This window comes from Podarcis bocagei, assembly GCF_964188305.1.
Source record: "Podarcis bocagei genome assembly, chromosome: Z".
Taxonomy (NCBI): domain Eukaryota; kingdom Metazoa; phylum Chordata; class Lepidosauria; order Squamata; family Lacertidae; genus Podarcis; species Podarcis bocagei.
The window spans coordinates 40,384,426-40,412,006 of NC_138140.1; the positions used below are offsets into that span (position 1 = coordinate 40,384,426).

Genomic DNA, 27,581 nt, shown 5'->3' on the forward strand with positions numbered 1-27,581 from the left:
TACAAAGATTACTTGCTGGTGGGATCGCTACTTGAAGGTGACTGACACTCAGCTCTGAAGCTGGTGGATGTCTGGCAATGGACCTGATGAGGTTGCAGCTGGTGGATGGTTGTCGGAAGAATTTGCATTCAGGCTAGTGGATGTTGCGAGGCTACGCTGGCTGAGATGGGTGCAAACTGGTTTGGAAGCCTTGTTTCTTAACAGGCAGCCAAACAGAGGAGGAATCTGGGGGGACGCTGTCGGGTGTTGGCCATCCCACTCACCTGTTTGCCTTTGCCTTACAGGGATGTCTGGAGCCGGTGAGGTTTTCCCCAAGTCCAGTCTTAAAAGTCATCAAGAGAACCACAGGACATCCCTATTTACATCGGAGAAGTGAACGTGAAATACTGGCAGTGAGGAATGGACAAGGCTGTGGCCATACTTGAGAGAAACATTGAAGGGAGACTGCAGGCGGACATCTGCTGCATTGCAAGTGATGGGGCAGTGGGGAGAGAGAAGAAAATGAGGGAGGCCACATTAGGCCACATTAGGTGCACCACTGAACTGCTATGAAGTCACTTTAAACAGGCATGGCTTCCCCTCAGGGATTCTGGGAACTGTAGATGGTTAAGGGGACGGAGACTTGTTACTGTGGTTAAGTATTAGCATTAGGGGTAGGGGTAGAGTAGGGGTGGGGTTAGGGGTAGGGTTCCCTTCTTGCCAGGGAACTCTGGGAATTGTAGCTCTAGTTAAGGGTTAGAGTTAGGGTTAGCGTCAGGGGCAGGGGTAGGGTTGGGGTTCCCTTGACAGGGAACTCTGGGAATTGTAGCTCTAGTTAGGGGGAAGGGCTAGGGTTCCCTTCTTGCCAGGGAACTCTGGGAATTGTAGCTCTAGTTAGGGGGCAGGGTTAGGGTTAGGGTTCCCTTTTTGCCAGGGAACTCTGGGAATTGTAGCTGTAGTTAGGGGGCAGGGTTAGGGTTAGGGTTCCTTTCTTGCCAGGGAACTCTGGGAATTGTAGCTCTAGTTAAGGCTTAAGGGTTAGCGTTAGGGTTAGAGTTAGGGTTAGCGTCAGGGGTAGGGTTGGGTGTGGGGGTAGAGGTAGGGTTCCCTTCTTGGCAGGGAACGGGGCCCCCTAACGACTCTTGGCACCCTTTTCCAACTATAGCTCCCAGAGTCTTTGGGGGTTGTTTAAGCCATGAGTGTTTAAAGCGGCTTCATAGCGTATTAAATGGTGTGGATGCGGCCATGGCCTCCCTCACCCCACTGCCTCTTATTAATGAAGAATCGAAAGGATTTCCCAATTCCAATCTCTCGGAAACAGGAAACAGAAATGGAATGGACAAGGCTGTGGCCATACTTGAGAGAAGGAACTTTGAAGGGAGACTGCAGGCGGACATCTGCTGCATTGCAAGTGATGGGGCAATGGGGAGAGAGAAGAAAATGAGGGAGGCAACATTAGGCCACATCAGGTGCACCACTGAACTGCTATGAAGTCACTTTAAACAGGCATGGCTTCCCCTCAGGGATTCTGGGAACTGTAGATGGTTAAGGGGACGGAGACTTGTTACGGTGGTTAAGTATTAGGATTAGGGGTAGGGTAGGGGGTGGGGGTGGGGGGCAGGGTTCCCTTCATGCCAGGGAACTCTGGGAATTGTACCTCTAGTTAAGGGTTAGAGTTAGGGTTAGCGTCAGGGGCAGGGGCAGGGGCAGGGGTAGGGTTGGGGTTCCCTTGGCAGGGAACTCTGGGAATTGTAGCTGTAGTTAGGGGGCAGGGTTGGGGTTCCCTTCTTGCCAGGGAACTCTGGGAATTGTAGCTCTAGTTAGGGGGCAGGTTTAGGGTTAGGGTTCCCTTCTTGTCAGGGAACTCTGGGAATTGTAGCTCTAGTTAGGGGGCAGGTTTAGGGTTAGGGTTCCCTTCTTGCCAGGGAACTCTGGGAATTGTAGCTCTAGTTAAGGCTTACGGGTTAGCGTTAGGGTTAGAGTTAGGGTTAGCGTAAGGGGTAGGGGTGGGGGTAGGGGTAGAGGTAGGGTTCCCTTCTTGGCAGGGAACGGGGCCCCCTAACAACTCTTGGCACCCTTTTCCAACTATAGCTCCCAGAGTCTTTGGGGGTTGTTTAAGCCATGAGTGTTTAAAGCGGCTTCATAGCGTATTAAATGGTGTGGATGTGGCCATAGCCTCCCTCACCCCACTGCCTCTTATTAATGAAGAATCGAAAGGATTTCCCAATTCCAATCTCTCAGAAACAGGAAACAGAAAGAAGACTTTGTATCTCAAGCCATTTTGGAAGGTCTTAACTTGAAATGCCAATAAAGGTATTTTTGTTGTGTTGTATAGTGTTGTGATTAACATGGGAAGTAGGGTGGTAAAATCTGCATGTGTTTATAGTAGGCATTTTGCACTCACCTGAACCCTTGCAGGGAAAGGGACAGGGCACAAAGGGAAAGGGTGGGGCAACCGGGCTACTTAAACCACACCCCTTTTCCAACGGAAGCACCATGGGGGGTGGGCCGTCCGAGAGAGGACAACAGAACACAGAACAAAGAAGACAGAAGTGGCGCACAGTTCCTTCTGTTCCCTCTCTTCCAAAGAATGGAACGTCAACACCCAGAGCATGTGATCCAGTAGTCACACACACTCTGCAGCACGGGAGAGAATGAAACTCCGGACATCCAGCACCCGCTTCTCTGCTTCTCTCGAACTCTTTGACTGTAACCCTGTCCAATCTTTTTTCAAAGAGGGCCAGATTTGATGAAGGGCTGTGAGGGCCGCCGAAACAGCCAACCCAAGTTGTTAACCTTTTTTTAGGGTTGAATTTGTTGAGGGGTTGTTTTTTTAGGATTTTACCCCAGGAAATAAACTGCCACAGGGGCCGGATTAAACTGACCGGTGGGCTGGATTAGGCCCCCAAAATGGACCTTGGACATGCCTGATAAGCGCACAAACAAGATGTAGCGTGTGCACCATTTCATGTTTTACTGGAAAACTTAAGGTCACTGTTAGCTGGTAGGCTTGGCCTTGGGGGGAAATCCCCCCCCCCTTGAATCTGTATTAGGACTTCAGCACTTGCACTACAGAGTAACAGTGTCATCATAATTTCACCATGGCAACCAGCTGCTTCATTTCCACTTACTTGAAAGGCAGGTCATTGAGTATTTATTTATTTATTTTTGTATGAAATATTTATCAAGTTTTCCATAACTGAACACGTGGCCACTTTCTTTCCCTAGGAATTGCATCCCTAGCATTGCATGCTCCCCCAGCCCCTCCCCAAAGCTTGCTGCACCCCAAGGCGTTTTGCACTCACCTGAACCCTTGCAGGGAAAGGAGCAGGGGACAATGGGAAGGGGCGTGGTGACCAGGCTGTTTAAACCACACCCCTTTTCCAACAGAAGCTGCAAGGGGGGGGGTCCGTATCCAGCACCCCCTTCTCTGCTTCTCTTGAATTCTTTGACTTTATGGGGACAAGCACAATTACTGGAAAGAGATTGTTGGTAAGACATGGCTCAAAGTAAGGCAATGGGCTGGCACTGAAGCCAGTTAGGCTGCTTTACACTGACATAATGCACACTTTAGAGTGAGGTCCAACAACAGTTTCCCTATTCTCATGAAGAAAAGATGCCCAAAGAGTTCAAATGATGCTTCTCCATAACAGGGTTGCGCATTGTTGGTTACATTTTGACAGCAATAATATGAAGATTTACAAAACATAAGAAAAGATCCCTGCCTGATCAGACTAGAGACCGATCTGGTTCAGTGTTCTGTTTCAACAACGGCCACCTAGATGCCTATGGGAAGCCCACAAGTTGGGCATGCGCACAATAGTGCTCATTTCAATGCAGCCACTACATATGACTCCTCCACAGTATGTTAAAATTGTTACTCAAATCACCCCCTTACTGTACCTAAAGCAAATTTGTGGAGGTGCACTTGTAAGTTCTGTGGGAGCGATTCCATTATTAAAGGAATATATATGTTCCTGAGTATGTTTGCCTGACTGAAAGGTGTCCTGGAAGTCTGATTTAGGCCTCTTACTTGTCTGGATGGAGAACAGAGAAGCATGTGCAGAAATTAGCCTCCAATACACATTAAGATCTATGTTAGTAGTTCCACCCCCTTTTGCCTCGGCCCCACCCACTACTCTACAGGCATTTATTTTGTGTTTTTATCTCTTATTTATATGCTATGAACCACCCTCAGAACTACAGATGAATACAGGTACACAAATTTGTTTGTTTGTTTGGTGGCTGTTTGAAGATCGCCTGAAGGGGAATGTGGCCCTGGTTAAAAACCAAAATAATATCAGGAGCTGCAGTTAAAAGAGAGGCAAATGTGGTCATTCGCTTGAGTGAAATAATCAAGAAACTTCAAACAATACTCCCTCCCTCTGAAATACTTCCATCTGTGCACTCTCTCTCTCATATGCACACACAGAGGAAGAGCAAGAGAGATAGAAGGAAGGAAGGAAGGAAGGACCCACTCAGAAAGGTACCATCAAGCATATGAAAGCTCTGAGTAACATTCATTTAATGGAGAAATAACTTCTCCCAGGAAGCAAAGACTTCTTCGCTGCTCTTATCCAAAACTAGCCAAGCCTCCCAGCAGCTGTTCTTGCTGCATTTGCAGTTTGCACATCTGATTCACACTCCCAGAAGGCAAGATACACTATTGATTAAAGATTAAAACATGGTCTGGGGTTCTACTGGGCAAACTCGAAGAAACCCAGATGGAACTTTTTTTTTTAATGCTGGGAGATATGGGAATTTCAAGAGCAGATGTGACAAGAAACAGATTCTGCAAAGGCCTCCAGGTAATTCTAGCCTGTGTGTCATCGTCCCCCGCCCCCACATTTTTCACTGAGATCAACCCATTATGTGCAACCCTTTCAAAAACTCTACTTCAACACACATGCACACAAATATTGAGACATTCCTAGACTTTCAAAAGGTATCTCTACTATTATGTCTAATATCTGGCTTCCTCTAATGGCAGACTATACCTTCAAATCACTCTTCAGGGACTTGCTTTCACTTAAGACTTGACATTCTCTTATTGCTTATTTCAGAAGCGGCTCAATTTAGACCTAGTAAGAAAAGCAGAACAGTCACTCACCATTGTGTTTTAGTCAAGTTCACAATAAGGGAAAGTGGCTTTCAGCAAAGCCACGAGTGCTGCCCAAAAGCATATATTTAGCTTTGAGTTAAGTCTCTCTCTCTCTCTCTCTCTCTCTCTCTCTCTCTCTCTCTCTCTCTCTCTCTCTCTCTTGGCATCATTGAGTAAAAGAGATGAAATTATGAAAGAATTGTGTGCTAAGAGGTCCAATAATAACCATTCCATTATGGCTTTATATTCCTAATCAGCACCTTAAAAAAAGCTTTTTATGGTTGTTGCAGTGGGGAGCAGAGAAAAGAAAAGATGCCCCCGAGAGATGTTCAGGAAAACTAAGACCTTCTGTGTACCTCACTATCATGCTCTGCTTTGAGCTCTATTGCAATTATCTCTGTAAATCAGCTGGTGGCAGCTTTTGCCCGGCTCCTTCAAAGTGGCACTCTTTTTGCCTTCACTCTTATGTACCTTAATTTCCCCCTTCTGTGACATCGTCACATAGCCAGACCTCATTTTGCGACCTCCTTTGGAAATCTCTTTTTACTACAACTCAGTTTTTACTTCAAACCATCATTCTTCTTGCCCCTGCTCTCGATTCACTTTGCTTTTTACAATGTGACATCATCACATGGCCAATAGTTATTATATGCGACAATGTCGTTCTTTCTACAAAGAGGACAGAAGTTAAAATTTTAAAATACGGTATGGAAGCATTTAGCTGAGAAAGCTGTAAATATTAGTGAACAGTCATGAAAGTGTACACTTTTTATTATCTTTGAACACTTTGCCCTCACCCAAGTCCATAAAAACTCTTTTCTCCGCCCTACACTGAAAATGTTCCCCAGAAAATACTTTACTCAGTCCGAACTTGTTCCTGTGCAGTTGCTCAAACTCTGCGCTGAAATAATGTAAGAAAATGGTTTGACTTCACAATAATTTACTTAGGAGCATCCCAACATACTACATAGTGAGATCACCCATGTGGAGGCAGACCAATGGAAATGGCCATTTCTGTTACTTATTTACTGAATCATGACAACACTTCACCCTACAGAAAGCCCACCATTTATTCAAGTTTTTTTTCTCAAGGGTTGTGCTAAAATCACTGCAAATAACAAGGACATAAGTTACATTTCAGAGGTGGAATCCAATGAAGCACTAAGTTAAAGTCACAGAGCGGTAAACCGATCCTGCTAGTGAAATGTTTTGCACAAGTAGAACGTCATTGTTGCACACGTGTGCGCACACACACACACACACAAATGCATAAGCAGGTTAATTACTTTGTTGCACAATAGATTGTGCAATCTGTTGCTCAACAAGTTTCTGCTTGTGCGACCATTGTATTTGATTCCTCTGTTGTGCAAAATTTAAACATCAAAATTTACCCATCACTAGCACAAGATCCCTTGCACTAGTAGACAATGTTGCATACAGCCCACTTTGTAGAAAGGAGAGGATAAGTGATGTCATTATACACAATAATTACTCCAAAGCGCCACACCACTGGCTAGAGCAAGATGAATTATTCAGTATAATTTTCCCCCATTCTAGATAATGTGCAAATTTGCTTCAATAATATTCCTGGCATGTGTCAGGCTGTTATCACTGTTGTTGTGGAAAAATAAACACTGCCTATAAATACTTAAGTAGACAGTCCTTTTTACCCACCTTCATCTTTGAGTGAAAGGAAAATGACAGGAATCATCTTATATCCCAATCACATGGATAGTGGAGCATCATTACCAGCACATGGACTTCTTCACTACTACTGGAATACTGTCATTAAGCAGAGGAAGAAGGATGGACAACAAAAAGAAATATTGCAATATGAAGGTGCTGGTGACAAGTTACCATAAATATTTCACTATAGATTCATATAGCCTTTTCAAGATAATCGGCTTTGAAGGCTCCTACTGGATCCAAAAAGAGAATATTTAAGTGTAGGCCTTGTTAAAAGACTTTTAAGAGGAATGAATAGTGTGCATGTGGATGGGGGAGACTGGGGCATATGCTCACACTGCTGGGTTTAGCTGGAGAAGGAATGTCAGGCTGGCTGATTGAAAAAGCAAATGAAGTTTGGTTCTAAATATAAGGGTGGGGGAGCACACATTCCATGTTCTTTTGATACTGCATCACAACATTTTGAAATTACATTCTTTGAAGTCATTCAAGAGACTCATCAGATTACTTGCACTCTCTGATCAAAACTGATATTTTTGTGTCGTGTGTTCCAGGACCAGCAAAGGGAATTTAATACATTGGAGTGTTCTCATGTGTTAAAGTACATTTTGGACTTCTACCACTTTACCTGCTCGTCAGTGGCTACTAGTCATGATGGCTATATTACCTTCAGTATCAGAGGCAGTGTCACTCTGAATACCAGTTGTAAAGGACCACAAGAGAGCTATTGTGCTCATGCCCTATATGTGGACAGAGGTATACCCAGTGTCCCTTGCACCCTGGGTTGGGCTTCCCCCCAGCAAAAAAAAATTATTTACTGCAATAGCCACATTACAAACTGTATTTTGCGCGTCAAGGTCCCCAAGACACCCCCCCCAAAAGAAAAGCACAATTGACACTTAATTTTTGTTTAAGGTTTTTGGCATAATTTTGGCCACAACTTTATTCAAATACAGCAATGTGAGTGGTTGCTTAGGCATTGGTAGCACTAACTGACCCCACACGGGGACAGCTCTGACATTCGCACCCCCCGCGAAGTCAGGAAGGGTAAGTCACCTGGGGAGAGAGACGGGTCTGGGAACCATGCCTCACCTCTCCCCAGAATGCTCCCAGGGGCCTTCGTGGCCCTAGCCCCTTGCCAGGGGGTTTCGGACAGAAGCATGGGGAGCCCCTGGGTTCCTTTAATGGTAAAATCCTTCAGCAGCAGAAGCATTTTGGGGGGCAGGCACAGCCGAATCCATACCCCCCAGCAACCAATTCCAGACCAATGCCTAACCGCCAACTGAGCACTGAAGCTCACCGCCAAACCATTCACAAATGCAACCCTTCCTTCAAACCCAAAGCAACCGCATCCAGCCAGGTGTCGTTCCCCATAGGGGAAATATGCACCCCATCTGCCCTAAAGAGGGCAACAGCCTTGAAGGAAATAGCAGGGTGCAATATCACAGAACCACTGTTATTTTATTTTATTTATTATTTTATTTTATTTATTATTTTATTTTATTTATTATTTTATTTATTGTATTTTATTTTATTTTCCACCGCCTTATTAACATGCTTTCTGGCCTGCTCGGTGGTAGTTTGTCTAAGCATTGGTTCCAACTATCTGCACCTGACCTCAGCAGGGCAGCACTGACGACTGGGCCCCACCATATCGTCAGTACAAGCAAACATCGTGGGGGAGCAATGAACCAGGATCAGACTCAAGCACACCCCAAATGCTCCAGGGACCCTTGCGTGGCCCTAGCCCTCGAAAGGGGTCGACAAAAGCATGGTGAATCCTTGGATTCCTTTAAAGGATTACCATTGCGCATTGGAGGGGACAGGTGCTCCGACCCCACCTCCAGACCACCTTGAACCAATGCCTTAAATTATTTTGAGTCCAGGGAGACCTGCCATCAACTCAGCCAAGTCCTCGTGCATGCAGGAATGCAAACTTAGAAGACAGCAAGTCATTCTCGTCCAGCTGCACCACTAGCACTGCGGGCATTCACCTGGCTTCTTCCCCCCAAGAATCTGGGAGCCATAGTTTGGGCCATTGGGTTTGGTGATTTTGTAACTGGCTTTATAATGGGTTTTAGTCAAATACAATAAATGATTGATTGATTGAGTGACGAAAAAGTGTTTTTTTCCTGAGATGCTAACTTTCTCTCTGCATGTCGTTCCTTGAACAGCTTCCTGTGCAAAGATAACGCTTGATTTCATTGCTCTGTTCATCTGTGCATTTGACTAGTGTTGTGGGGAGGGAAATGCAACCACTGGGCCTAAAAATGTCCCCCTCCTGCCCACTTGGGTTTCCGGTGTGGCCTTCACAGATATTGGCACAACTTTGTGTGTGTGTGTGTGTGTTTGTGAGGTGTGCTCACCATTGTGAGGGCCGAGGGAGTGATGGTGATGCCTCCCCAGCTGCTGCCATTGTCCGTGGGTTGATTGTGATGTAACAAAAGCATTTGGCTGCTGAGCGGGTATAAATGTGGGCCAAGGCGCAAGCCTCAGCAGTTGCCCTCCCCAGAGAGAAACGGGCAGCTCGGTGGCACTCAGCCCAGGTGGTCTCCTGTCCCGTGGCAGCAAGCTGGCCAGCGGAAGGAGGCAATTGCCCGGTGCTGGGATGCTGTGGCCCTGGTGGTCTCCTGCCCCGTTGTGGCAAGCTGGCAAGCAGAAGGAGACAATTGCCCGGTGCTGGGATGCTGTGGAGCAAGGAGAAGGCTAGTACAAAGATTACTTGCTGGTGGGATCGCTACTTGAAGGTGACTGACACTCAGCTCTGAAGCTGGTGGATGTCTGGCAATGGACCTGATGCGGTTGCAGCTGGTGGATGGTTGTCGGAAGAATTTGCATTCAGGCTAGTGGATGTTGCGAGGCTAGGCTGGCTGAGATGGGTGCAAACTGGTTTGGAAGCCTTGTTTGTTAACAGGCAGCCAAACAGAGGAGGAATCTGGGGGGACGCTGTCGGGTGTTGGCCATCCCACTCACCTGTTTGCCTTTGCCTTACAGGGATGTCTGGAGCCGGTGAGGTTTTCCCCAAGTCCAGTCTTAAAAGTCATCAAGAGAACCACAGGACATCCCTATTTACATCGGAGAAGTGAACGTGAAATACTGGCAGTGAGGAATGGACAAGGCTGTGGCCATACTTGAGAGAAGGAGCTCTGAAAGGCGACTGCAGGCGGACATCTGCTGCATTGCAAGTGATGGGGCAGTGGGGAGAGAGAAGAAAATGAGGGAGGCCACATTAGGTGCACCACTGAACTGCTATGAAGTCACTTTAAACAGGCATGGCTTCCCCTCAGGGGTTCTGGGAACTGTAGATGGTTAAGGGGACGGAGACTTGTTACGGTGGTTAAGTATTAGGATTAGGATTAGGGGTAGGGTAGGGGTGGGGGTAGGGGTAGGGTTCCCTTCATGCCAGGGAACTCTGGGAATTGTAGCTCTAGTTAAGGGTTAGAGTTAGGGTTAGCGTCAGGGGCAGGGGTAGGGTTGGGGTTCCCTTGGCAGGGAACTCTGGGAATTGTAGCTGTAGTTAGGGGGCAGGGTTAGGGTTCCCTTCTTGCCAGGGAACTCTGGGAATTGTAGCTCTAGTTAAGGCTTAAGGGTTAGCGTTAGGGTTAGCGTCAGGGGTAGGGGTGGGGGTAGGGGTAGAGGTGGGGTTCCCTTCTTGGTAGGGAACGGGGCCCCCTAACAACTCTTGGCACCCTTTTCCAACTATAGCTCCCAGAGTCTTTGGGGGTTGTTTAAGCCATGAGTGTTTAAAGCGGCTTCATGGTGCATTAAATGGTGTGGATGTGGCCATGACCTCCCTCACCCCACTGCCTCTTATTGATGGAGAATCGAAAGGATTTCCCAATTCAAATCTCTCGGAAACAGGAAACAGAAATGGAATGGACAAGGCTGTGGCCATACTTGAGAGAAGGAGCTTTGAAGGGAGACTGCAGGCGGACATCTGCTGCATTGCAAGTGATGGGGCAGTGGGGAGAGAGAAGAAAATGAGGGAGGCAACATTAGGCCACATTAGGTGCACCACTGAACTGCTATGAAGTCACTTTAAACAGGCATGGCTTCCCCTCAGGGATTCTGGGAACTGTAGGTGGTTAAGGGGACGGAGACTTGTTACAGTGGTTAAGTATTAGGATTAGGATTAGGGGTAGGGTAGGGGTGGGGGTAGGAGTAGGGTTCCCTTCATGCCAGGGAACTCTGGGAATTGTAGCTCTAGTTAAGGGTTTGAGTTAGGGTTAGTGTCAGGGGCAGGGGTAGGGTTGGGGTTCCCTTGGCAGGGAACTCTGGGAATTGTAGCTCTAGTTAGGGGGCAGGGTTAGGGTTCGCTTCTTGCCAGGAAACTCTGGGAATTGTAGCTCTAGTTAAGGCTTAAGGGTTAGTGTTAGGGTTAGAGTTAGCGTCAGGGGTAGGGGTAGAGGTAGGGTTCCCTTCTTTGCAGGGAACGGGGCCCCCTAACAACTCTTGGCACCCTTTTCCAACTATAGCTCCCAGAGTCTTTGGGGGTTGTTTAAGCCATGAGTGTTTAAAGCAGCTTCATAGCGCATTAAATGGTGTGGATGTGGCCAAGGTCTCCCTCACCCCACTGCGTCTTATTAATGAAGAATCAAAAGGATTTCCCAATTCAAATCTCTCGGAAACAGAAAGAAGACTTTGTATCTCAAGCCATTTTGGAAGGTCTTAACTTGAAATGCCAATAAAGGTATTTTTGTTGTATTGTGTTGTATAGTGTTGTGATTAACATGGGAATTAGGGTGGTAAAATCTGCATGCGTTTATGGTAGGCATTTTGCACTCACCTGAACCCTTGCAGGGAAAGGGACAGGGCACAATGGGAAAGGGTGGGGCAACCGGGCTACTTAAACCACACCCCTTTTCCAACGGAAACACCATGGGGGGTGGGCCGTCCGAGAGAGAACAACAGAACACAGAAGAAAGAAGGCGGAAGTGGCGCACAGTTCCTTCTGTTCCCTCTCTTCCAAAGAATGGAACGTCAACACACAGAGTATGTGATCCAGTAGTCCCACACACTCTGCAGCACGGGAGAGAATGAAGCTCCGGACATCCAGCACCCACTTCTCTGCTTCTCTCGAACTCTTTGACGGTATCCCTGTCCAATCTTTTTTCAAAGAAGACGGCAAGTCATTCTCGTCCAGCTGCACCAGTAGCACTGCAGGAGGACCTGCACAAGTCACGCTCGACCGCACCAAAGGAAGGAACTCCTCCCAAAGCATTCCCCATCTGGACACCCAATATATATGTTCACATGGGCAGGAAGACGAGATGGCGCCCCAGTCCAGACTCGTCAGTGCGCTTGCCAGCTCAGTGTACAATGCTTTATTTTTTATTTTATTTTATAAAATAATTGGCTCAACCACCAATCCAAATGTGCACAGCTGCTCCTATGAATAAAGGAAATAACAGACAGGCATCAGCACAGACATCATTGGTGACACTTCCTGATGTAACCCTTGTCAGCATCAGACTTCCAATGACCCGTATTCACAATCCTGTCTACTGACAGGCCCCCAAGTGTGCAGCCTTTGCAGCAGCCCTATTCGGAAGGAATGAGGCGTGTTCAGATGTAGGCACACCGCAGGCCGTAATAACTGGTGCATGATGTAAGCACATTGATGCCTGGCTAATGGGAACCCATTTCCATGCACTAGGAGCGGGCCAGCCCCCAGGGGAACGAAAAGCCAAATATTTCTGGTATCCATAACCGGGCAAGGGCCCTCCTCACCTGTGAGGAGAAGCATGATGGTGGCACTCCTGCCCACTAGGTCTGTTTTAGAGTTCCCCACTCTAATGACCAGCTCCAAAGCAGATAAGGAAAAGTCCTGAAGCAATAAGCCTCCAGACTCTCAGCCCCGTGCTGGCTCCAACACAATTTCCCCAACCCTCAGTGCACCAAAAATGCAATGGAATACTGAAAGGAGTCTCGCCTTGATCTTTAACCAGCAGACAAGTTATAACTTGTTGCAGATACTGCATAGGTAAAAATTGACCGACTTCCTGCCCACTGTCGTATGAGGTTGGAGCCTATTCCACGACAGACTTTATACAAGGGTCTCTGCAAATTAAAGCTTTACTATAACAGACATTGCAGCGGACTGAATACTGATAGTTTTAATAGCACATCCAATCTGCAGCAGGTGGACGAAATACTGCAGGATCTGCTCAGAGGATGGGAGCCAGTTCTTCTGAATGGCCGAGGAATGCCAGCTTAAGGCTAAGAAATCCATCCAGGCCTTCTCATAAGAGCTAAAAGCAGAAGGGGAAATGGAAGCTGCTGCTCTCTGTAATTGACAACTAATTGTTGTCAAAGTGCCACAGGTGGTCTGGAAAAGTCTGGCAGTAGCTGAGTGTCTAGAGCCCAGGATCTGAAGCGCTTCATCTGAAAATGGGATAGAGTGTCAGTGACATCATTAGAGGATCCCATAATCAGGAGAGCAGAAAGCACAATATTAAACCTTAAGCAGCGCAGCTCAAAGCGTGAGCGGAGGGGCGGAGACTCTGCTGGAGCGTGAGGACTGTTTTGCCAAGACGCTCGCCACTGCCTGGTTATCAGACCAAAAGCAGATCCAATGGTCACTGAACTCCTAGGGCCACAGGTGAACTGCTACTACAATGGGGAAAACTCAAGAAAAGTTAGGTCACATGATTGCTTCACCACACCGGGCTTGAGGCCATGGCTATGCACACCAGCAGCCCCTGAAATAAAAAACCAAAGGGCAAAGATCCAGCAGCACCAGCATGAACCTGAAAATCCCTGTGCAGGTTTCAAGGTATCCTGCCATGGCGAACTACTATTGCATTCATTCAGGAATTGCAACCATCGCATGAGATCTGCCTATCACCTCACTTGGTAAGCGTACACGAAGGTAAGGGGACCTCAGGCCGCAGGCAGCCTGGCCTAGCGGGAATGGAAGGGGCGGCCTGGGGAAACCACTCTGCATGCAAGATTCATTAAGTGACCCAGCAAGATCGGATCTGGTGAAGCATCACTTGCTACAGAGAAGTATTACAAAATAACTTCCTTCAAGGCAGATAGCTTCTCCATAGGCAAGTGGTATGTTTTAGCAACGATATCCATCTGGATCCCTAAATAAAATGGGAATATGGGCAAAAGGTATTGAGCTATTGCTTGCCAGCTTCCAGCCCCCGCTTGGGCAGGGGGCATCTTGGGCTGCCATCATGATATGTAAATTTACAGGGCCAACGCTGGCCAGAACCCCTAAAGAAGTCCCGACAAAGCTGCCGCCGAACCAGCTTCCTTTTCAGAAACACACTCCGTGCAGTACACACACACTCCATGCAATGCAACTACAATCCATGCAATGCAACTACACTCTGTGCAACAGAACTACACACTCAGTTCAATGCAACTACACACTCTGTGCAATGCACACACACACACTCCGTGCAATTCAACCACACCTTTCGTACAGTGCAGCAACACACTTCGTGCAATGCAACTACACACTCCGTGCAATGCAAATGCAATCTCTCACACAATGCAATGCAATGCAATTGCAGCCCGTGCAGCGCCATGCCCTGCAACGCACAGAGCAAACTGCAATGCTGGCACGCAAAGGTGCTTTCTCCTGCTTGCATATTGCAAACGTGGCGCCCGTTACATCCGTCACAGTGAGGGAACCACCAAAAGGCCCTCGACACTGGACCTAAGTGTCCAGGTAGAGCAATGGGGGGCATGTAGCTGTCCCATACAGGGACCAATCCTGCAACCTAGGCATTACCGGCACTATGCGCTGACCAGGTGAGCTATCCAGGATGATTCCTAAAGACCCAAGACAGCCTCACCCTGACCCCTGTAGAGGTCCAAGGTGATGTCTGAATCATCATGCCTGCTCCCTGCTCCTCCTGGATCGCAGCCTCCGAAGATGCTTCCTTATGGAAGAAGGCACCTGGGGCGTCCGCAAGTCATCCTCTGCAGGAGAGGCAAGCTCTTGAGGCATCTGCAAAAGCCCTGTCATAGTCTGCAAAAAACTAAACAATGTAAGGAACCGGTGAAACCAATGCTTCATGGACCACATGGGGACACTATTCAGGCCGGAAACGCTTCCAGGCCATCGAATTCTAGGGCAAAGCCCTAGGATTACCTGCCAGGCCAGGCATAAATGTTTCCAGTGAAATAGCAGAGTTGAGGTAGCCCACAGCCTGTCCAGGTACCCCTGCTTGCCCTTTTAGAGGGAAGCACCCCTTCAAGAAACCCAAAGTTCTTTTATCACAAATGGGCCGAACTACAGACTAGCCCAAAAGGAGCAGTTTGTTTTGTTTTGTTATAACAATGGCTAAGAGGGGTATATGAACCCTGTCTCCCAGGTCCTAGTCCTACACTTTAGCCACTAAGCCACAATGGCTCGTCTCTAAAATGGCAGTCGCCAATATCAGGGCAAAACAAACTTAAAGAAAATAAACTTGTTCAGAAACAGCATAGTTCAAGAGCATATACAGAGTGCTCATAGTCATTGGAGGCACAGAGAGCCTCTGGCACCCTCTGTCTGCCTCAGATATACATTAGCAGCAACTGGGCCTGCAAGCAGATACATTCTTATAGAGAATGAGTCAGAGACTTAACAATTTACTGCTAACTGTAGCAGGCTTAGGCCTGAATGTAGGCCTCACTGCTTCCGCTCTTAAAATTCTTTGACTCATTGCAATATTAAAGGAAGCTCAAAATGGTGCTCCTGCCCAAGGCTAGATTAAAATTCGGCTAACAGCACTGCACGCACCCAAAATAAAGCCACCTTTGGGGATACTATAAACGAAAGTGATTCCAGCTAAGCTGGGAACAGTCCTGACTAGCCCCACAATTAACAAACAGGCAAAATGAGGGAAACTTTTCTGCAAAAGCAAGCCCCTAATGGGGGCTCTCTCCCTATTGGGAAAGGCAAGCCATGGAGGATTATGCACAGGCAGCGCTCACAGGTACAGGGAGAATCTTCCCAAAGGGCAGGGAAAGGGGTGGGGTGGGAAATCAAACAGGAAAAGAAAAGGGGTGGAATTAAATTAATTAAGGGACTAGAGAGGATTAAAGAAAAGGGGGAAATAAAGAAATGTAACCAGACAATGAGAAGATAACTTCACAGTCCAAGTCCTCCTGCTGATCGGAAGCATGCAGCGAAAGAGGACGTCCGTTGCTGCGTGCCTTGTATTTAACAAATAGGGCTGTCAGTAACTAATTGGCAACATCTAGATTACCCCAGTAACAGCCCGCCCCTGCTTACAGGATGGCCAAACCATTTGCCTAGTAGCAGTGAGGTGTCTTGTCAGCCCCGCCCGCAACCTGTGCTCTCCATGAGGGAGAACACACTTTATGCAACCCAAGTACTTGAAACATCTGGAGTAAGGGCAAGGCAAGAAAGAAGGGCATTTTTATTTATTTTTTGCAAGCCTTTGTGCCAAGGTGCGAGATGGGAAGCTTCTCTCACAGTGACAGCAGCAGCACATACTCTCCATTGTCTGAGAGGTGGGGTTATTTTTGTTTGTGTGTGTGCACACGTGCACACGCACGCGCGCACACACTGGGCCTCTGCCACCACTGGGGTCCAGTTTCCCCAACCCCTAGTTACACATCTGAATGTGAGATTCGCATGATCGGCCTGCTTGAAGAAAGAATGCTGGGCTTTGCAGACTTTGGTCGGAGGTACCAGGGATCTTCTTATGTTCCTTTGCCTTTGCATTGATGATATCCCCATTGCTCTATATATCATGGGTAGAAAAACATGTGCTTCATCAGATGATGTGGGGCTCCACCTCTCATCAGCCCCAGCCAATGATATCAAAGGCCATGGATGATAGGAGCTGAAGTCCAGCAGTCACATGGGTCTCCCATTTCTGCTCTACTGTATGTCATTACTGCACTTACTGGTGTCAAATGCAGATATATATTTTCAATTATAGCTGCTACATTTACTTCAATTACAGTGGTGCCTCGCAAGACGAAAAGAATCCGTTCTGTGATTCTCTTCGTCTAGCGGTTTTTTCGTCTTGCAAAGCAAGCCCATTGACGGATTAGCGGATTAGCGCTATTAGCGGCTTTTAGCGGCTTATCAGAAGAAGAAGAGAAGAGTTTGGATTTGATATCCCGCCTTTCACTCCCTTTAAGGAGTCTCAAAGCGGCTAACATTCTCCTTTCCCTTCCTCCCCCACAACAAACATTCTGTGAGGTGAGTGGGGCTGAGAGACTTCAGAGAAGTGTGACTGGCCCAAGGTCACCCAGCAGCTGCATGTGGAGGAGCGGAGATTCGAACCCGGTTCTCCAGATTACGAGACTACCGCTCTTAACCACTACACCACACTGGCTCTCAGCTTATCGGATCAGCTGATAAGTGGCTTAGCGGCTTAGAAAAGGGGGGGGAGGGGGAAAAACCCGCAGGAACTCGCAAGACATTTTCGTCTTATGAAGCAAGCCCATAGATTCGTTTTGCGAAGCACCTCCAAAACGGAAAACTCTTTCGTCTAGCGAGTTTTCCGTCTTGCGAGGTATTCGTCTTGTGGGGCACCACTGTATAGTTGTTACATTTACATTTTCCTTAACTAATCATCATGTTGGACTTCAGGTTTTCCTTTGGCTGCTTAAACGAATGTATGTTGGGAGGTGACTAGACAAGGTCCCATCCTTGTCTACTTTGGACAAGGTCTAGAAAGTATGAAGTGCCTATGCATCTTCTACTGATCTGAGGCTCAAACCTATGCATAGTGGACATACTGTGAGTTTTATCAGAATTCAAGATAACCACCAATTCAAGTGGCATGCATAGCAAGATCTGTGTGCTTCACATTCACTGAAATAATAGTGTACACTGGAAAGGCAGGTATAATTATGTTTTTAAAGGTTACTGAACAGCTTTGTGTGAAGTCATTCATAGGTCAGCCATGTCATAGAACCCATTATTAGCTGTCATTATTGCGTAAAGTAGGCTGAAGGAAGGTTTCTCAGGTAATTGCTAATGAGGGCATGTGTAATTTGTTCCACATTGTTTGATGAATGATGTACTGTAGTTTCCTGCTTAGTCTTCAGCCGTGGGAGGTTGTTAAAAAAAAAGGGACTCCTTTGAAAACCCTGCAACAATGGATTTTTGAGTTCTGTACATGAAAAGCATACATATTCAACTCAAATCAAGCTAATTTTCAAAGGAGAGTGCATTCCAGAGGATTGCCATGCTTAACCTCTATCTGAGGGCCCTAACTTTCCCCTGGGTAAATGGCAATACAGCCTAAATGTTGTTGTGCTTTATAGTGACAGACACACTAAACACAATCTCAAATTAACAAAAAGCTTGGTAAAACAAAGTACTGGAATCACGTCATGTCATGGAAAGCCTGGATGTTCTCAAACATGCCTCCCTTTCTAAGGCAAGTTCAACCTTAGTTGCCTATGTATGCTTTTCATGCAAGCAGATCGATAGTCCATTGTGGGAGGTTCCAACAAATGCATTTTAAAACTCCAGGTGATCTGGATGGTAAATGTATCATTGTGTTTCTTTGGTTGTTTTTTTTGCCCAGAAATATTTTGACAACTTACCCCAACGAAACACATCTGTTTGGAATTGGGATGCAGAAATATTGGCAGCCCAGGGAACTAGCAAGGATGCATACCAGGGGGCATGAATCCATGGCACCAGGGCCTGAAGGGAATCTACCAAGCAGATGCCTTATACCAAATGTGACCATTGGTCTATCAAGCTCAGTCTACACTGACTGGCGGAGGCTCTCCAGGATTTCAGAGAGAGAGGACAATCCTAGCTCTACCTGGAGATGCCAGGGTTTGAATCTTCTGCATGCAAAGCTGATGCTCTATTAATATCTTACTATCCTTCCCCAATGCTGTTGGACTCCTCAGGTAGCTTGGCCATCAGACAGAAATGATGGGAATTGTAGTCCAAAGACATAGCCCTTTGATCTGCATCCCTGAGTAGCTCGCTACAGGAAGTAGCAGAGTTCAAACCTGTAGGTTCCCCACTTGTAGCCCCAGCAGCTGCTAGCAACGTGGAGGCCCTTTCTGACTACATACTCCAAGGTATACCTAGAGAATTCCCTCCCAGATGAGGGAATGGAATTTCGGTTTCTATTTGACTCATATCCTCACTGTCTGATCTTGGTGTATAACTTTTGGTGTACCTTCACCCATATCAATACTGTCATGATTTTATTTTTAAGTGAAATAAACTATAGCAACTTAACAGCTAAAATATTCCTGATAGAGGTATAGTAATAAATTCAGTATAACATTATAATAATCTCAGTAAGTTAAAAGGTAAAGGACCCCTGGACAGTTAAGTCCAGTCAAAGGCAACTATAGGGTGCGGCGCTTATCTCGCTTTCAGGCCGAGGGAGCTGGCGTTTGTCCACAGACAGCTTTCCGGGTCATGTGGCCAGCATGACTATACCACTTCTGGCGCAACAGAACACTGTGACAAGTGCCAGAGCACACAGAAATGTTGTTTACCTTCCCACCACAGCGGTACCTATTTATCTACTTGCACTGGCGTGCTTTCAAGCTGCTAGGTTGGCAGGAGCTGGGGTAGAGCAACAGGAGCTCACCCCATTGCATGTATTTGAACTGCCAATCTTCTGATTGGCAAGCTCAAGAGGCTTAGTGGTTTGGACCATGGCGCCACCTGTGTCCCAATCTCAGTATAAATTCAGTATTCTCAGTAAGAATGTTGTGGCATCAATATTTGATTTGTAAAGATGATTTTTCAGTCAATAGCCAATAGTATAATCTAATCTCAGTATAGATGGTACTATTGGCTATAGACTGAAAAATCATCTTTACAAAGCAAATATTCATGCCACAACATTCTTCCAGTCACAAATGCAAATGCTGACACTTTCTGATATATCTTAATTACTACTAAAAGTAATCATACCCGTATGACTACTAGTCATGGCAAAGCATCTTACATGATTTATCAATAACAACAATCTGTCTGAAAACTGATGTTCAGACATCTCTTCTTAGAACTTGATATAGTGGACTGGAAAGACTTCAATATCCCTACAGCCACAAATAGAGAATATTTATACAGAAATAGCAACTTTCTAGTGCTTTGCAACCTATCTCCAGGAATCTCCTAGACATCTTAAATCACAGGAAGTTTCTAACAGATAGTGAACATGGTTTATAACATGGTTTAGAACATGGTTTAGACCTCCTAGATTCCAAGGTATTGACACTGATTCAACTTGTTACTCATGGCTCGCATTTTAAAAGGTGGTGGCTGAACTACAGAATGAATCCATATCATGCATGAGATGAAATAGGCTGATGCTTATGACATATCACTATCTATGAAATGGTTAAAATGTCACAGAACTTTTTTGAATAATTGGGATACAGGTTGAACTTTCACACTAGCAATTCCCAGGCTAAATTGATTTATTCATCCCTTCACCCCTTCTTTTGGTGCCATTTCTACGGCATCTTTTAAATGAATGGTCTACAGCAACCTGTAAACATCAAACACAGCTCTATCCAACTTGCTACAACAATATATTATTTCATTTTTGGTCAAGCCAAGTTAATGACGCCTTTCCATCATGATCATTTCATCCAGGTTGCACAGAATGAATTATAATGCATGCAGGCCTTAAGGTATTGCTTTTCGCAGCTTAAAGATTATACCACAGGATAATTTATTATTTCAGCTCTCTTTTGCTTATTTCTCTTCCCCTCCCCCAAAATAGAATGGGAACATCAATATGATGAATGTCTTGAATGGATCAGAAACTGTCCACATCACACATATTTTAAACAATGTTGGATGGAAATGCGAACAGTTTACCTCTTGGACGATTAACAAGCAGTTCTTAAAAAGTAAAATGCAAAATAGTTTGCAATATCAGAGTATTTAAAGATGACATATGCTTGTTATTGAAACCTGAGTCTATACATAATCTAATCTAATTTATTAGACAACTTGGTTAAGACAATGCTTGACATTAACTTTCATGCTGAAAATATTAACTTATATTAAATTGCTGTTGACTTGTTGATAACTGAGGCTATGAAAGCAAATCAATTAATGTAGTTCAATCTGGAATACCATATTTTTTCATGTATAAGATGCCCCCCGCCCTGTATAAGGCGCCCCCTATTTCTGGGGACTCCAAATTAAGAAAACACCCCTTGGCACTACCTGTGTATAAGACGAGCCCCCATTTCAAAATATGGTAATCACAATGAGGTGCAATAGATTTTATCAGAACCTTAATTTGATAGGATTTCAAACCAGGAAATCTCCATTCTTCAAAGGAAGCAATGGTGAAAATACATTGCAATTGGTATCTCAACAAGAAAAGACAGCAATGTGTGGACAAGGATGCAGGAATCTGTTAGTTTTGGGTATTTCATTTCCCCAATATTCAGTTCTCTCTATTTCCTTATCAATTTGCGTATGCATTTCAATTAATATGTTCAATTTCTCCAATATAATGCATTTTGTACATTACCTTTGCAAAAGTGTTTGTTTACTTATTTAATAAATTTGTATACGGCCTTTCAGCCAAAGATCACAGGGCAGTTCACAGCATAAAAATACAAAATGAAAAGTACACAATAAAGCAAAAAACAAAATAAAACATTAACCCCCACTCCCACAGACCCATTTCAAGGTTAGAAAATGTTAATTAGCCAAATGCCTGGTTGATGAGAAACATTTTTGCTTGGCAACTAAATATATGTAATGAAGGCACCAGGCAAGCCTCCCTGGGGAGAGCATTCCACAAGTGAGTAGCCACCACAGAAAAGGTCCATTCTCACTTTGCCATGCTCCAGACCAATCATGGAGGAGATGCATGAAGAAGAGCCTCAGAAGATCATAGGATCTGGGTCAGTTCATATAGGAAGAAGCAGTCCTTAAGGTAATGAGGTCCTGAGCCATTTAAGATGTTATAGGTCAACACCAGCAAATTGAATTGGGCCTGGAAACTTACTGGCAGTCAGTGTAGTTGGGCCAGGATTGGTGTAATATGTTCAAATCGTCATGTCCCAGTGAGTACGCTGGCTGCCAAATTCTGCACCAGCTGGAGCTTCTGAACCATCTTTAGTGGCAGCCCTATCTATAATACATCAAAGTAATCTAACCTAAGAGTTACAAGAGCATAAGCAACAGAAATCAGCCTATCCCCGTCCAGATGGAGGGCGCAACTGGGACACCAGCCCAAACTGATGGAAGGCACTCTGAGCCAGTGAGGCCACATGAGCCTTGAGCGACTGCAAAGGATCCAGGAGTACCCCCAAGATGTGTAACCCTGTCAAGAAGAGGCAACCTCCCATTTTTATTTGCTTTTCATTTAAAAAGGGGACAGGAAGCACTGCCTTCATTTTAATTTTGGTCTTACAATTTGGGCAGACCTGATTGGCTTTGCAAACTGTGATGTCATAACAGTGGCTAGATGATCCATTATTGCCTGGATCATATAGCTAACCATTGGAACAATATATATATATATATATATATATATATATTTGCTTTCGTAGATTTTCACGGGTACAGGAATGTAGGTTTTGGTGTCTTCGGGTGTCTTCCCGTGTAAGAGTTGGGGTGTCTAGGTGACGTTTCGACGAGGTCTCACTCGTCATCTTCAGGCTGGTGCTTTCGGCTTCTTCTTCGTAGATTTTCACGGGTACAGGAATGTAGGTTTTGGTGTCTTCGGGTGTCTTCCCGTGTAAGAGTTGGGGTGTCTAGGCGACGTTTCGACGAGGTCTCACTCGTCATCTTCAGGCTGGTGCTTTCGGCTTCTATATATATATATATATATATGTAGGTTTTGGTGTCTTCGGGTGTCTTCCCGTGTAAGAGTTGGGGTGTCTAGGCGACGTTTCGACGAGGTCTCACTCGTCATCTTCAGGCTGGTGCTTTCGGCTTCTTGTTACTAGAACAGCTTCGTAACCCTGAAGCTAATCCAAAAAGAAACACCCCCCAAAAACCAAGACACAGAAGAAAACAATGGCATGGCCCTCCTTCCTTATATCAAGGGCACTACAGATAAAATTAGCAAAATCCTCCATAAACACAATATCAAAACAGCCTTTTGCACCAACCAAAAAATAGCCAATATCCTCAGAAACCCAAAAGATAAAATCCAGTTAGAAAACCAAGGGGTCTATGAAATACCCTGCAAAGTCTGCCCAGCCACGTACATTGGACAAACAAACAGACGAATAAATGCACGTATCGCAGAACACAAGAATGCCGTCAAAAAAGAAGAAAAAACTTCCTCTCTTTACCAACACATGAAAGAAACAGGACACGAAATTAATTTTGCAGATTCCAAATTGCTCTTTAACATGGAACATCACCACAAGAGAATAATCATGGAAGCCATCGAGATAGAGAAACACCCTCACAACATGAACAAGCGTGACGACACGTCCCGCCTGCCAGACATCTGGAAATTAGCCCTCCCCACAAAAACCGACACCAGAACCAGAGGCACACAGAACGACATCTCCAATCAACCACACCAGACCCAAACCCAGACCCTCTCCACAGATAAATTACAGACACCATCCAGTAGCCAAACCATAGTGGCACCTCCGGATGCTGCACCCCCCTGCAATCCCTACACAGATCTGGCTGGCACAGGGCACAAAACCACAGCTCGCCCCTATACACGAAGCCAAGCCAGAGCACAACTAAGTGCAGTACAGCCATCTTCTCAGAAAAACTCTTCACAAGGTCAAGAGGTCAAGACACGAAAGCTTTAGCAACTAATCCACACCTAATGACCCTCCTAAGTGGTACTCAGAATATCACTCAAGTAATCACTCAAGATATCCCTCAAGTAATTAATGAACAAAAGAAGAAAAGGCACATTAACCTAGGAACTTCCTCTCTGCCCAGAACGTTGGAGGCTATACACCACACCCCCTCAACAGTATTTATAGGAACTCAAACACTGAGATCCTGCTCTGTTCTAGTAACAAGAAGCCGAAAGCACCAGCCTGAAGATGACGAGTGAGACCTCGTCGAAACGTCGCCTAGACACCCCAACTCTTACACGGGAAGACACCCGAAGACACCAAAACCTACATTCCTGTACCCGTGAAAATCTACGAAAGCATATATATATATATATATATATATATATATATATATATATATATATATATATATATATAGTCAAAGCAACTGCTAAAAGCTGTAGTGAAGTGGAACAAAATGGTATAAAAATGGCAATATGTTTGGAGATCTGAAACTCCCATTTTCACTCTGGAAATATATGCCCACATAAATTCAACCCAGCCCTTAAAAATATTCAACATCACTTTAGGAGAGTATATTGTGCCTAGCACTGTTTTGTGAGACTCTTTTTTTGCGGCAATTCTAACTGCTGTGTGGATATATTTTTTGAAAGCTGAGCCCACATAAATGTAGTTTGTGAAAGTGGTAGTCTCCCCCCCACCTCCAACTCCGCCACACACACAGCTGAGATATTCCTTCTTTATCACTGTGAGTGGCATTTCTTTAGAAACTTCTCCCTTGGGGAATCATTGCAGGAAGTGCATTTTTCAGCCTATTGTAGAGTGTTTCAGGGGGGGGGGGGATATATAGAAATATTGCCATGCCGGGTTGAAATGATGGGTTAGCTGTAACACAGTTTTCATTCTGCTAACCATATTGCAGAACAATGGGAGTTACATATTTTGGAATGTTGGGTCCTCCTTCCAATCCTAGTCTCTTACTTTTGAAAACAATGACACTGGAGAGGAGAGGGCAATAACTGCTGATGACCTGGGATAAATGATGCCTGGAGCACCCCCAATCTGTTCCTTTATGTCAGGGATGGCTAATCCATGGCACTCCAGATATTTCCTTGGAAAATGCTCCTGGCTTATCTCCTTGGTAGAGCACATCTAAATGCTGCAGATTTAATCATTGGCACCTATAGGTAGGGATGGGAATTTCCAGTCATTGCAGGCCAGTGTGGGAACCTGTGCCTATTCACATATTGCTGGATTTCAACACTCATCCAACCCAGACACCATGACCAGCGGTCAGAGATGCTGAGGATAACACATTGGCTGTCAGGAACGTGGCCCCTCAGGATGCAGCAGAAGAGTCAGCCCCAGAAATTGAACTAAGTGAGCAAGGGGCTGACTCTGCAGAGGAGAGCTGTCTGTCAGAGTTTAGAGAAGACAGCCCAACCCCCCTCCTTCCCATGGAAGACACTGCTAGCTCCCTGGGAGAGGAAGAGTTGGAAGCCAGCCAGAGCATTGCCAGGCAACCAGCAGATAAGCCAGAGTCAGGGGCTGTGTCTTCTGGGAGTGGGGAAGAGACAGGCCAGCGTTTCAGTCCCTGCACTAGGAGATTAGAGAAGCTCAGAGAGCAGTGGAAGGGAAGGAGGAGAAAGGCAAAACTTTGGCATTCTTCCTTCTGGGGGAGGGACGATGAATCAGATTGAACAACTACTGTTAATGAGAGCACCCTGTTCTGGGTGTGTGTTTTTTTGTAAATAAACTTACATAAAAGTGCTGGAGAGTCATTGCTGCTTATCAGGATGCTTGCCTGCCAGTGATTGTTGGATTTGTCATCTTTGCTTTATATGAAAGCTGTAATATACCAGGTCAGATTGTGTGTCCATTGAGTCCAGTATTCAGTTGGTTAGAGCATTCTGATAATGCCAAGGTTGCTGGTTCGATCCCCATATGGGATAGCTGCATATTCCAGCATTGCAGGGGATTGAAGTCAGCATCCCTCCTGATTCTATGATTCTACTTGTGTCTTCCAGTTGTTGAGAAACCCCCATCCAAGACAGCCAGCAAGGATAATTTATGGTCAATGACTGCCAATGGCTGGAGCGATACAGCTTTCCCATCCCTGCATTATTTGTGTGGATGTTTACCATTGTATCCCATTCCTCGATTCTGTTTCAGCTTTCAACTAGAGGGGTTCTGTTCACATGTTACATTCAATGAGTGTACAATCTCTGTACCTGTGTACACAAATAGTTGAGCAGTTCACCAAAATGTTATCCACTTTGTTTGTTTATTGCATTTGTATCCCACCCTTTTCTCCAAGGAACTTAAGGTGGTGTACATGGTTGTCCCATTCCTCATTTGAACCCCAGAATAGCCCTGTGAGATAGGTTAGGCTGGGGTAGCGCCTGGCTCAAGATCTCACAGTGAACTTCATGGCTGAGTGGCTATTTGAACCCTGATCTCTCAGGTACTAGTCCAACACTCTAACCTCCTCCCCACACTAGCTCTCAGCGTGTAACATTCAAGGGATGTACAGTTGTTGATCTGTACAAATTAAGAAGCACACACTCTTTCAAATGAGCACTTTTAACAGTGTGGAATCAGCTTATACTTTTGTCAGAATGACATGTGAAAAAGTATTGCCATAATTTCTAATATTAATCCGGGAACTGAAGTAAGTGCCATTTGGTGCAGTTTTCAGTTCCTTCATTTTATTTACACTTTCCAAAACAATATGGAAACCCAAACACAGCCATTCCTCAAAATTTGTACCTCTCCAGTTTTTACAGTGCAGTTGTTTGGCCAGCTGTTGTTGTTGTTTAGGGTAAGTGTGCATATATATGTGCATATGTTAGTAAAAATATACAGAAATGCATTATATATTGGGGAAATTGCTTTGGAGAAGCAAAATTGCATACAGATATTTGGTAGATTGGTAGAAATTCCCACAAAAAATGCTTATGTGCAAATGTAGGAAACTGAACTTAGAATTGGGGGTGGGGAGAAACTGAGAGAAACCAAAATTAACAGATCAGTCCTTCCCTATTCCCACCCATACATGTACAGCAGAGAAATATCTCCCCCTAGAAATAATAATAAAAAAGCAACCTGGATGTGGGCCTCAATATGACCCTTCCCCATTTGGATAGCAGTGGGAATTCTCTGTTGCTCATTGAGCACCGTCCATCTCCTACGTGTTTTGTTTTTGTAACCCCTCAAATGTCTCCTTATCTGCCTCTATTGGTTCCTCTGCTCCCAGCCCTCCCAGTCTGTTAAGAGGAGGGTCAACAATGAGCAGAAAGGATGGATGAATCAATCAATCAACCAACCAACCAACCAACCAATCAACCAATCAATCAATCAATCAATCAATCATGCCAGCGTTAACAATCTTTGATTGTTCTTGGAACATGCCTCTTTATAGCCTGGCCCTTGGCGTGAAGAAGATCAGAGCATCATAAAAATACAGCATCACTTTTGGGTAGTGTAAATTATTGCTGTTGCTAGAATAATCCTCAAATTATTCAGTGCCTTAAAGTTTTATGCCCTTTATACACGTCGCCGTGTTTATTTGATCAATTATTTTTTATCCTGTTTGGGATTTCTTTATGAAAAAGAATAAAAGATGTGAAGCTGATATGTGATGTCAAGTTTTTTTTTTTGTTTTTTTATCAGCATGTCCAAACAATTTTATATTGGTGATTTTTTTTAGATCAAAGGATGCCAAGTTATTTCTTACTTGTTTGATTTGAAAAATCTGACCAAGAATAACAGTGCATCACAGAAGAATGACTAGAAGAGAGCAAAGAGGGAAATTAGATGCTTGTTCTAACATGTATTGAATGATTTATTTCAACAGGAGGATTTGTATCATCATCATCATCAATTCATTTATTTACTGCATTCCCCCCCTTTTGATCTCACTGTTTACCACCCGTGTGTGTGTGTGTGTGTGTCATTTCCACACTTAGCATTTAAAATGGTATTGTCAGGGACTGGGCAAAGGAGGAATGGCAGAGACCGTCTCCCCATCATGACCCTTCCAGGAAGGAGGAAGAGGAAGACAGTATAGATTTACAACAGGGGTTTGAGG

General features: G+C 45.1%; 2 long non-coding RNA genes across 2 annotated transcripts in view; one reads left to right on the plus strand and one right to left on the minus strand.

Annotated features, from left to right (window-relative positions):
* The window catches only part of LOC308578882, an 83,531-nt gene that overhangs the window by 42,905 nt on the left and 13,045 nt on the right, over positions 1-27,581 (minus strand). The window contains exons 2-4 of the long non-coding RNA XR_014004162.1: positions 6,755-6,862; positions 4,977-5,060; positions 3,285-3,454 (exon numbers count right to left, since the gene is read on the minus strand). This is a non-coding gene — a long non-coding RNA (uncharacterized lncRNA). The remainder of the gene's footprint in view (positions 1-3,284; positions 3,455-4,976; positions 5,061-6,754; positions 6,863-27,581) is intronic.
* LOC308578892 lies at positions 678-11,083 on the plus strand. The gene is made up of 4 exons (XR_014004184.1): positions 678-740; positions 1,811-1,875; positions 10,203-10,361; positions 10,987-11,083. It is a non-coding gene; the product is annotated as an uncharacterized lncRNA (long non-coding RNA).